General features: G+C 33.9%; 1 pseudogene; it reads right to left on the reverse strand.

The window, feature by feature from the left end:
* Positions 1–3,168: 3,168 nt before the first annotated feature.
* On the reverse strand, positions 3,169–9,055 carry LOC107769811 (heptahelical transmembrane protein 4-like; annotated as a pseudogene).
* Positions 9,056–12,667: the final 3,612 nt, after the last annotated feature.

Raw genomic sequence — 12,667 nt, forward strand, 5'->3', positions numbered from 1 at the left:
TTATATATACAGTTTAATTTTTCGGCGAAGGGTGTTCGGGTGAACACCCTTGCGCCCCCCTAAATCCGCCCCTGGTTGAAGCAAATGAGTTCCGGTAACAAATACATATAATATTGTACAACCAATTGTCATCCGTGATTGTCATGTTCTGTAGCCTCAATGTTACAACAAAGTTATGTCAAAATTAGGCAGGTAAGTATATCAACAAGCTCATTATGGGAATTGTTTTCAATTGGAACAACAAGATCACTGCTATATCAGTAATTGACACATAATCTTGAAGAGAATTAATGTTCTTATTGTATGCATTTCATCTATGACTTAAAACAGTTATATAGATTCTGCTAACAAGGATTAGGTTTTTCTACGATATTAGTTATCGATACGAGTCTTCATTTTGTATCATCGACCAACATGATTGGCTTGCTCATGGGCTCATATACTTCTGATCCAAAGTATAGCACAACGGAAGGTGATTTCTTACTTACTGTGATTATACAAATCTTTAACTGTTGTTTGTTTTTGTTGATCATAACTTGAGATAATTTTTTTTGTATAGCATTACCCCAGTATGATCTAACATCTCTTGATAATTTGTGGTTCCTGTCAATAATTTTATAGAGAAAACCTGATTAAATTCACATATTTATTTTTTTGGTTTAATTCCTTTAAATGTGGTTACTAAATGTAGTCTGCAATTTATATCTGTTTCTAATATCTTTCTCTCCTCTTTTTTCCTTTGAAACGATCCGCGCATTGCGCGGGTAAGTATACTAATAAAGATAAAAGGGAGGAAGCCCTTTGCTTACTATTCAAGCAACAAAGTAGAGGCATACTCTTTTCAGCTATGATATGCAATCCATGATGCGGAAAGCTCCTTGCTTAAGGTTGCTCAAAATAGCTTTCTCTAATCAGGTGTATAATTTTGGAATAGTGACTTCTTTTTATAATTTTGGTTTTAAAATTCTAGATAACCAAAAATTGCTTTGCATCCTACGACAATTTTGGTAAAAGAATACTAAACCATAAGTGACATTAATTGCTGGGTGATTTTGATGAAAGAACCCTAAACTTATAGTGACATTAAAGTGGCTTTTTCACACTAAAAATTATTGTACAACCATAAATATTTGAAATATAGAATATTTCAATTTTTATTCTCCTTATTCTTTCTAGAAATAACTTCCAGTTAATTGAATAACCCACTACACTGGTAAAATATAGCTAAACAAAATCAACGGCAACTATGGTAAAAGAATACTAAAATTAAAGTGACATATAATTGCCGGCCAGTTCTGGTAAGAAAATCCTAAGCCAAAAGTGACTTTAACAGCGGGTGGAAAATTAAAGTGACATTAATTGCCGGCCAGTTTGGTAAAGAAATCCTAAGCCAAAAATGACTTTAACTGCGGATGTTGAACCGATCTTTTTTTTTTTACACTATAATTTAAATAATTTATATTTACAATTACAATATTATCCAATATAAAGTATACTTATTAAGGGTAAAAAAGGCGAACGACATTTCGCTAAGGGCCTTCGTGCTTTTATTAAAAACACGAAGTCCCTTAGCGAAATGTCGTTTGTTTTTTTTACCCTTTAAAATAAATTTTACACCGGATATAATAGTCATTTATAATAATTATTTCCTAATATTTAGGACTTCAAAATCAATTAAAATTTATATATTACATCATTCCTTATATGAGTTATGTAGGAGCCCTAATATTTCATCTAATCAAGAATCACATCTTCGAAGTATGTTGCCTTCGTTAAAAGACTTCCGCAATTGGAGATTTCCTTGAACATATATTTTTCTTCTTTTTTCATCAAGTCTATTGATTTGCAGTGTATTTATGTCAGTTGATCCTTCATTCCCTTGCCTTTTATTTGAGTGTTTTTTTGGTCTACAATTAATATTATTTGCACTTAATTCTGGCATCATGTCTAGGCATCATTCTTCACATAGTTCTGGCATCATTCTTCATGCCATAAGAGTGTGGCAAGTTGTTTTTAACTAATAAAGAAGATGCCCATAGCGTCCTAATTTTTTTTTAAAACTCCTATTAGAGAGGATGAAGTGAAGGATAATATTAGCTTTTGAGGTAAAGAATCTATATATATCAGTATCTATAAAATTTTGGACATATTTTACTATTATAGACATAATGTTTTAATTAGGGATTCTCCCCCGTTTTTCACATGAGTTAGTTTATATTTTTTACAACTTTAATGCAGTAATTATTATGTTCTTAAAGGTTTAACTGGAAAGTATAGTCTTCCGACAATTTTATTAGTAAATCATTCCTTGTTTGAATTAGATAGGAAATCCTAATATTTTTAATACTTTAAATTCATTATAATTTTTATCTTATAATAATATTTTTTAAAAATGAAATAACTAACTTTGAACCATATTTTTAATGCAAAAGCATTCTAACACGGAGGACAAGATTCTTTTCATAACACGTATAACATATATATTCCTCAATCATAACTGGTAATATAATTATCGTGATATGGATACGTGATATGAAATTCATGGTGTAATTTAGAAATTAAAACCTACTTTTCGAATACATTAGTAAAACTCATACTAAGTAAACAGAAGTTTGCATTAAATGAGGGCATGTACGCCCAACACACCCATATATTTATGTTAAGAATATACTATTGATATCATGCAGGTTATTTTTTATTAGGAACGGTATCTATGCTGAAATAAAGTACAAGTGAGATCAATAATATAAATTTTTCATAGAGAATTGCAAATTAAAAGGTTGTGAATTGTAATTTTTGTTTACATTTTCTCATGTACAATTATCAGTTCAAATTAACTTATTTAAAAATTTCGCATAAGGTCTTTGGATGATTGCATTCTATAAGAAAAAGATTAGTTGGAAATTCTAACTCATACGAATAAATAAAAGAAAATCATAAAACATATTTTATCAAAAGCAAAAACGCAAAGTACGTTTGCAAAATTTTCATATCTTCGAGAGAACATAAATGATTAAAGTATTTCTTTTCTATTAAAGGCGGACTTACTTTTAAAAAATGTTATAAGAACGAATTTAAGTTGAATATATTGGCCGAGATGTATGAGAGCTGAATTGGGGCATAGTTCTTATTTATCAAATTAGCTAAATAGGACCAACTATTATTATAATCAAAAACTTAAATTTTTATTTTTGAACTTTTATTTTATAATTCAAACATAATATTTATAGTATTTATTCTTTTTTAATATTTTATATTGTTGAAATGGGGTACACGCGCAACGTACGTATCATGAACTAGTATAATAATATAGATAGATAGACTAGTCTTAACAACCCAATGGATTCCCACAAGTGGGGTCTGGGAAAGGTAGGATGCACACAGTCTTACCCCTACCCTGACCAATTCTTCCCTTTCTTTGGTATTTCTTAGCACCCTTGCTGGTCACGCCATTTCAGATAAATTAATCCGGCACGATAATGTGTATAAGCCCCCGCCACCACAAGTACATGAAATAGTTGGTGGCTATGACCAGCAATGTCAAATTTCCCGGGCATCCATCTTTCTGGAACTCTTAACGCATATACCAATGCTCCAACGCCATAAAAGACGCCCATCAAAACTTCATAGCCGGTAGTATGAAGGGCCTCGGGTTGCTTCCAATAAAGAACCAACTTGTGTAGAATAGGTGCCACACCTGACATGCCCATCCCGAAAAATAGCCCTGCTCGAAGGCTTCGAAATTCTGGCTTCTGAAACACAGGAAGGAGAGAAACCAAGATTGTGCCAATTCCCAGGACAGTAATAAATCCCAAGTAGAGGTTTAAGAAAAAAGGGTAGCACATGAAGGAATAATAGACGGGAGGGTAAAATGAAGTTGATATCAAGGCAGCAATACCAGCATAGTCAAGCCTCAACATGATGTACGATAAACGCTCTGAATGGCAAGAAAGTAAATGACATGTGCTACTTGCTAATAAGCAAAACATTGCTCCACCAAGAAAGGCAAAGAATGGCCACCGCGTTATCGGTGTCACTAGCAATGGTGCTATCATGTTTGCAATAATCTTCCTTCACGCTACGCTGCACCAATTTGAATAAGAGAAATATCAGTCACAAATAATAGTCAGGGAAAAAATTCTTTTCTATATATAATTTACTATCGATATAGAAGTATTCCAAAACCAATAAAATCTCAGCGTGATTATATGAATGTCAAACAAAGGAAATACCACGTGACTAGGCTATTCGGTTCATCTACCACCATGAAATCCAACACAAACTACCCTGATTACACCTAATCAGATAAATTCTGCTCCAAGATGAGAAATCAGCTTAATAAATGATATCAACGCCCTCAATCCAAGAGAAATATCAATCAGAAATGACGGTGGGAAACTAATGGTTTTCTGTATCTACTCTAGCATCAATCAAAGGATTTCCACTACTAATGACTTCTGAAACAGTTTATTTGTTGCAAACCAGCATGTTCTTCAGGAAACAGACATTCACTCAGAGTGATAAAAGAGACATAATCAGGGCGAATAAACTTGAATCCAAGAAATCTCCAGCAGATGATAGTCAGAACAAATGGATGACACACCTGGGGAAAACTCAGTGACTAGGCCATTCAGTCCATCCACCATCACAAAAATAAGAGACTATTGACCTAATCCAGTTATTTCTGCTCTGATATTAGAAGATTGATCGAGGCTAGCAAGGTCCTCATAATCCAAGACTTAGCATTTGTTATGCAAGTAATAGGGTTACACCAGTAGATATAGTCACATCGTAATATCCATGATTAAAACCTAAATCCTGTCTTGTTATTTTCGGAAGAGTAACCACTACTATATTGGTCATCATCGGTTTGACTAAAGGAAACTTCCAAATGAAACTGATTAATATGTCTCTTTTGAGGTCAGATTTTAAAAAATATCATATTATGTTCACACAATCATTTTGTTAGATTCCTCACATTTTGCACACATGCAGAAACTTAAAGATTGCCTGCATCAACCTATTAACAAAGGGGAGGAATTTGTGGAGATATGCATATTCAACACAAAGGGACTAGACATATAAGGGCAATGCACTCAATGATATTTAAGTAATCCAATCAGTGAAATAAACTAGATATCGAGCCTTCTTCAGAGATTAAGGGCACAAAGCAAATAAGTAGAGATACAAGTTACATAGAAACTTTCTCCTTGGAAAGTCTACAGAGGTCCCATTATAAAACTTTTTCCCCTTTCCTCACGAGTAAAGTAAAATTTTCCCACTCTGATCATCTTTTTCTCTTTATTGGTGAAAATTTTACCATTTGATCTTTGATACAGAGGCTCAAACAATGAGACAAACGAAAGAAGAGGAATGACGCAAATCATTTAGCAGCGAAGAAAAGGAATAATTCAGCAGAGATCAGTAATCTACGAACTAGCTTACTCTGAAATAAGAAATTCTCACTAAGCATAACTATATTCACCTTTAATGACATAAATTGCAAATGGCCAGGCACAATCTGGGATCAAGAATATGAAAGCAGACTAAAGAATAGAAGTATAGCATAGATATAGCTGAACATTTGGTGACGTTTTAAGCCTAAACAAAATAAAGAGATCCCAAGCAACAATTTTTCTAACAAAGAGGAGGAAGCCATACCAAAACACCAACCTCAGTACGGTTGCTGTTGGAAAATCGCTCAGGCAGACAGTTAGACAGGAGTTGCAGCAAATCCTCTCGAAGTTTGTGCAAATCCGGCATATGTGGCAAAGAAGGGATACAAGGTAAAAGTTCTGCTTGTAATTTGTGTAGATCAGCCTTTCTAAGCTTTTCCGGAAGATTTTGTAAAGTCTGAAGATCCACAATATCTGGGACCTTCATTGCAGTATAAATGGTCAGCACTAGGAAGAGAATGAACCCTATCAAATGCCTGCAAAAAACAGAGAAATCAAGATTCAAATAAGGAATTCTTCTTGTTTTTAATTTTTCCTCCTCAAGTTAAACCAGGATATTATGAGTGAAGTAGAAAGTGGAAGGGTAAACAAATCCTAACAAAATCACACTGATCTCTATTAGGAAGATGTTCCTAACTGTTATTCTCCATTTCCTGAACCCTTTACCCAATCCTTTAAGAACTAACGAAAAGTTTTGACCTATTAAGTGGATCGGTTAAATAGGATTCTTATCCTTGGGAACATAGTAGCCGAGCTTTATTTATATGAGTGGCATTTAACAAATGATGTTATAACTATCTCTAGGCTAGCCCTTTCCGAAAAGAAAAAGTTGACTACCTTTCCAGTCCATGAAATCCCCGTCTTTGGCTAAACAGCAAATCCACGGCAAGATCATCTTTTCTGGTTGATACTACAGCCATCTACAGAAATTAACTTAATACTACCACTACTTGGTAAATTTCACATCCTCATACCTAAGTAAAAAGATAAAACAGAATACAATGCCTTCTTATAGAAGCTATAGACTTGTAAATATCCGGAGACTCAAGCTCGAAACTATCTCACCAGTAACAGTCCTGAGTACGACTACCCAAGAGGAGATATGTATAATGCAGGAATCTAGTCATGCCACATCCGACCAATTCTCTTTCCAAAGTAGCAACAAACCTCATCCGCAAATCCTTGAAAGTGTGGCAAAACATTGCTATTAAGCTCAGTCAAATGATCGAGAGCTGGAGTAACTACACAGTTGCTAAATATTGTGTCCTTGAGAAGTTCTGTACTGGAACCCCATATTATCTAGAGATTATCCTTGAGTAACCACGCCACATAGATCAGTGTTGTCAAAGGCGCGCTTAAAGCACGCTTAAGCCCTGAAGCGAGGCTCGAAACATATTGAGCGCTTCGCCTCGCTTTGTGGGCACTTTAGTGTCGTATCAAGGGTCTAAAACATACTTTTCCTTGTCAAGAAGTGTAATCTTTTAAAGGTGATATTAAACAATTGATATTTCAGTTTATCGTAAAAAAATTTAAATTTCTTTGTCCATATATTTGTTATTCATGCTTATAATTATTAGTCTTGGACTACACATACATATTTTTACTTTTTCTCCAGTTGCGCCTTTTTTCATTAAAATTCACACTTTATTTGCGCTTAAAGTCCCAACGGACTTTAGAGCTTTTTGCGCTTTTCGTCTTTGATAACACTGATATAGAGTAGCGGATAAGGACATGGGAGATACTGAAAGGTCATCATATTAATGTATGTGGTGTGGATTTTCCATGAACAAAGAGAGAACTTTAATTGGCGCTTTCCGAGAAACTTTGCAATAAAATTTCAAATTCGAGACCTCTACCTAGAAATTATGCACAATATATCATTATCATTGTGCCTAATTACCATGATTAAGGGAGATTGACATAAAAGAAAAACTCCAATTAGAGAACGGTACAAGTTAATAATCCCAAAAGATATAACGACTAAAAGCATCATATCACATTTTGATGCATGTTTGTCTTAGTCAAGCTTAGGAAGTTAGTTAAGCAGCATACTTTCAGTTAGTTAGCAATTGAAGTGTACAAAGCAAACCGTAATAACTTCATATGGTATCGGTGAAAATATTGTGATCTCCCTATTCTTCCCATTTGATCTTTGAGTTAGTTTCTCGGATTAGTCCCTCAGGTAACCTTAATTTCTCTCGAATCTTTGGTTCCTCATAAACTCTGATTTGAATTCATTTACGCTTCACATTTCTTCTTTTTTCTCTTTTCTTTACTTACTTATAGATTGTTTAGAATCATGAAAGATCAATAAAGTTCTTAACTTTTTTCCTGCAAGCTATATATAATACGAAGTAAAGATTTTTCTTTAAAGCGAAAAGAGGGAATTCTTACGTCCAAACATTGAGGGTCTCGTTGTGAATTGTAAAAACACTGAGCAAGGCCTGCTTCAATGGCCATTCGGCGCGGTAATGACCAAGAATGAATTCATTGTCTTTCAAATAACCAGGCAAAGAATGATACTCCACCAGCTGGTACTTCACCTTCTTCCACAATCTCTTTGGCTTCCCTTCCTTTGAATTTGAAGCACACAATGGTTGGTTTTCATATGATCCACGAGCATTTAACGCCTCTTCAAGACCTTCCACATCGTTACCCATCTTTCGCTTAACCATTAACTGTCACATCAAAGATCCTTGAAACACTTAGATAAAGGAACTGATATACAGGGGCGAATCTACCATGTGAGCTACAGGTTTAACGCAGTAGCTTTGCCTATATGTATTAAATTTTCACTTAATATCTATAAATATTTGATTGTGAACCCAAATATTATTGTACATTAACTTGAAGTTATTGTAGGAACCCATAATCTTCAAATTTTGGTTCGCCTCTGCTGATATACTATCAAGACAAAAATGCATAAACAATAGAGCTTTGAGTTTAAAGCAAATACAACAAAATATTTGGCATTCTCCTAAAGGAATTTTGGTCAATATTTGAAAATGCATCTTATCACCATTTTGTTACGAAGAGAATTCTTTTTCTTTTCTTTTCTTTTCTTTTCTCTTCAAGGATCCGGTGTCCAGGCCCGACTAATCCTAATTTGCCATAGAAACTCCATTTAGCGGTCCCTACAAAGAGTATTTCATTAACAAGAGACCTGTCGTCAAGGAAGAGGGGTCTTTATCATTCCACCGCGCCTTTCCATGGGGTTACCAATTTATAGTATTTTTCATGTAGCTTTTGTATAATTTAAAAGAGCGAAAGGTCGGCTGAGCTCAAAATTTATGATCAAATTGACTATAAATGGATTAAAGAAAAGTATCCAACAAATTGAGATTGAAGGGCAGGTAAAAACAAAATTGTACAATACCCAGTAACATGAATTGAAACATATGCAAAATCAAGAATGAAATGTACCTGGAAGAATGGGAGAAGCCTTAAAAAGAGGGTGATGTAGATTATTTATTGAAAGTATAAAGTGTTGGTGTTATTAATTCTTCCAAGGGTAACGCCTAAGTGTGGGAAATGGAAGGAGAAGGGGGAAAACAGAGATTATCAATGGAGGTGCAACAAAACAGCAGATATAAAATAAACTTCTTTAATTTTATTTGGGAAATTATATCAATTAACCAAAGAATTTTAACTTCAAAAGTAAGATAATATAAAGTTTTTGTTTTACACAAAATCTTCAAATTCTTTTAAAATTGCGTCTCTAGGAACTACATAGAAAAATACGGGATAATAATAATAATAATAATAATAATAATAAATAAAATTCTTTAAATTGCGTTCTAGGAACTATATAGAAAATGGGATAATAATAATAATAATGTTATATAAAATAGAAAAAAATAATGAATAATAATTTTAAAATTACCATTTTAGTTATTATTATTCGATTACTAGAAAGATCTGCAATCTATTTGGATCAATGCAGATTTAGGCTGTCATATGTCTTCAAAGAGCTTTTAGCTGCACTAGTTATTTTTATTCCAAATAGAAATTACAAAGAACTTTTGGTACTTTTTATTTTTATTTTATTTTATTCGCTATTGGTATGAGATGAGCACAAACAAATCAATAACTCAATCACAAGTATCTTTACAACTGATGAATATGAAGCGGAACCAGAAAGGAAACCTTGTATCAACTTGGGAATTCACATATATAATATTACACGGCAAGACAAGTTTAGTAGATGACAATTTAAAAGATGCAAGTAAGTCAATTAAGGCCAATAACAGCGAGTCATGTAAACATGGAAAGATGTAACATTTTTTTACATGAGTAACAATAACTAAGAAGTAGCAAATAAGCATGGAAGACATTTTAAGCACATAATAGTTAAGGCATGGAAGGAAATAATTAAGGAAAAGCAAAAAATTAGGGAAAACAAGTAATTCGACGGCGTATGCGTATAAGCACTCGTCGCCTTGCATATACGCCCCAACACATGGGATTCATATAGCATATAATCCGAGGGTTCCTCATTCCCTCAAATCAAGGTTAAACTCGACACTTACCTCACTCCGCAGTCAACTCAGAGCTCTACCGGAGCCTTTCCCCTAGAATCCGCCTCCAAGCCACTCGTATCTAACCACAATTGACTCAATAATATCAAATATTGCTAAAGGAATCAATTACAATGCATAAATTTAGGATTTTTATACTTTTCCCCAAAAAGTCAAAAATCGACCTTGGGCCTACTTGGTCAAAATCTGAGGTTCGAACCAAAACTCATTTATCCATTCGCCCCCATCCCCCGCACCCAGTTATGTAAATAGTTTCGGAATCCGACATCAATTTGAGGTCTAAATGCTAATTTTACAAAAATCTCTAATTCTACCCAAATTCCCAATTTAGGTGAAAATCTTATGAAATGTAATGGGTAACTGAAAGAAAGTAGGTTAGAATCACTTGTCAATAATTTAGGGAAGACCTCTAAGGTTTTCTAGGTTTGAAAATTTGAAAGAATGAACAAAATTCCGTTTTTGGGACTGTTTTAATCACTGGCGTCAGGTGTTCACTGCGTTCGCTTGAAACCTGATGCGTTCGTGAAGGGCACCGCCCAAATGGCTTACGCGATTGCGAGTTAGTCTACGCGTTCGCGTAGGCTTAGCCCCTTAGCCTTCGCGTTCACGATCCTGGTCACGTGTTCGCATAGAGTAAGTCCATTTTCCAGCCCCACCTCTATAATACTATGCGTTCGCGATTGACTGGTCGCGTTCGCGAAGAGCAGACCCCCCAATGCTCCGTGTTCGCGACCAAGAGCTCGCATTCGCGTAGAAAAATATCCTCCCTAGCTCAATTTATTCTTTGTGATTGCGAGAGTACCCTCACGATCGCGAAGAAGAAAACACCAGAAACCAACAGGAGTCCAAAAACCAGGTTTTTTCTAAGTTTAAAGCATCCAAAGCCTATCCGAAACTCATCCAAGCCATAGGGGCTCCAAATCAAATATGCACATAAGTCCAAAAACTTCATACGAACTCGCTCGCGATCAAAATACCAAAAGAACGCCTACAACTACGAATCAGACATCAAATCAAATAAAATTTTCAAGAAAACTTTAGAACTTCTATTTTAACAACCGGACGCCCGAATCACGTCAAACCAACTCCGTTCCTTGCCAAATTTAGTAAACAAGTCATAAATATAGTAATGGACCTATACCGAGTTCCGAAACCAAGATACAAACCTGGTATCAATAAAGTCAAACATTAATCAAATCTTTAAAGTCATTAAACCTTTACACTTTCAATTTTCGACAAAAAACAATAACTCGAGTTAGGGACCTCCGAATTCGATTTCGGGCATACGCCCAGGTCCTAAATCATGATATGGACCCACCGGGACAGTCAAAAACATGAATCCGAATCTGTTTGCTCAAAACATTGATCGAAGTCAACTCAAGTAGATTTTTAAAGTAAAATTTCATATTTTATCAATTTTTAACATAAAAGCCTGTCAGAAAATGATACGGACTGCGCATGCAAATCGAGGAAGGCTAAAATGAGGTATTTGAGGTTTCGAAACACAGACTTAGGGTTTAAACTCTAGATGACCTATCGGTCATCACATGAGTGAACCGATTTCAACTTATTTAGAATTGAGGCTTAGGACTGCCGACTCTTGGGTAAGGCAAGTAAAGCAAAGGCTTTAAGCTCCTAAATTTTGGGGGCTCCAATTTTTACTAGTAGTAAGTTTATGAATTATTATTTATAAAAGTTATATTTTAAAGTTAAACGTATAATTTTTTAATAAAAAGGAAAAATAATCAAAGTAGATTTGAACAATTCGAAGTGTATGAAAAATATTTTTAATTTTCTATATTATGGTTAAAAAGTAGGGGTGTTCAAACCGAACCGGAAAACCGCACCAAACCGAAAAATCAAACCAAACCGATTAAAAAACCCGACTAGGTTTGGTTTGACTTGGTTTGGTATTGAGTAATAAAACCTGAACCAAACCGACATATAAATATATAGATTTTATTTATATTTTCAAGACTTTATAGTGAATTTTCTTTAGAAAATGTAGAAATATTTGGGATCCTCTCATGTATTAACCTTGAAAGCGTAAATTAACAAAATATTATTGTTAGACGACTAAGAAAATAACTATCATGTGTTACTAAAAAAATTCTCCCATTAGAATATTATAATAGATCATATGTTTGTCAATTTTTTTCCATATTTACTAAACATATATTCACTTATCAAAGTTTTATCTATAATTTTAACAAAGTAAGATTGAAATAATATTTATGCAACAAAAAAATCCGAAAACCCGAAAAATTCAACAAAACCGAACCAATCCAAACCGATATAGTTGATTTGGTTTGATTTTGATAAAAAGCGAACCAACTCGGTCCATGTATACCCCTATTAAAAAGTAAGATCATTAGGTGATGGAAGTCTGAAAATATATTGTCTTAACCTCCAAAGTTTTGTAAAACATAATAATCACTCTGATATTGACAGTTTAGACTTATTTTTGAATTAAAAGTGTTAAAAAAAAATAATATAAGTAGAAGATAATATTTCAATCGATATACTCGATCAGATAGAAAGATTTAATTTTTTAAATGTCTGTATTGCTTATAGAATAATATTAACTATAATTACATTTGTTTTTTTTCTGATTCTCCTACCTAACGATCCCTTTAAGGTTGTCCTAGTTGCTCATTCGAAGGCAAAAACTAA

Source organism: Nicotiana tabacum, chromosome 21 (genome assembly GCF_000715075.1).
Source record: "Nicotiana tabacum cultivar K326 chromosome 21, ASM71507v2, whole genome shotgun sequence".
In the NCBI taxonomy this organism is placed as follows: domain Eukaryota; kingdom Viridiplantae; phylum Streptophyta; class Magnoliopsida; order Solanales; family Solanaceae; genus Nicotiana; species Nicotiana tabacum.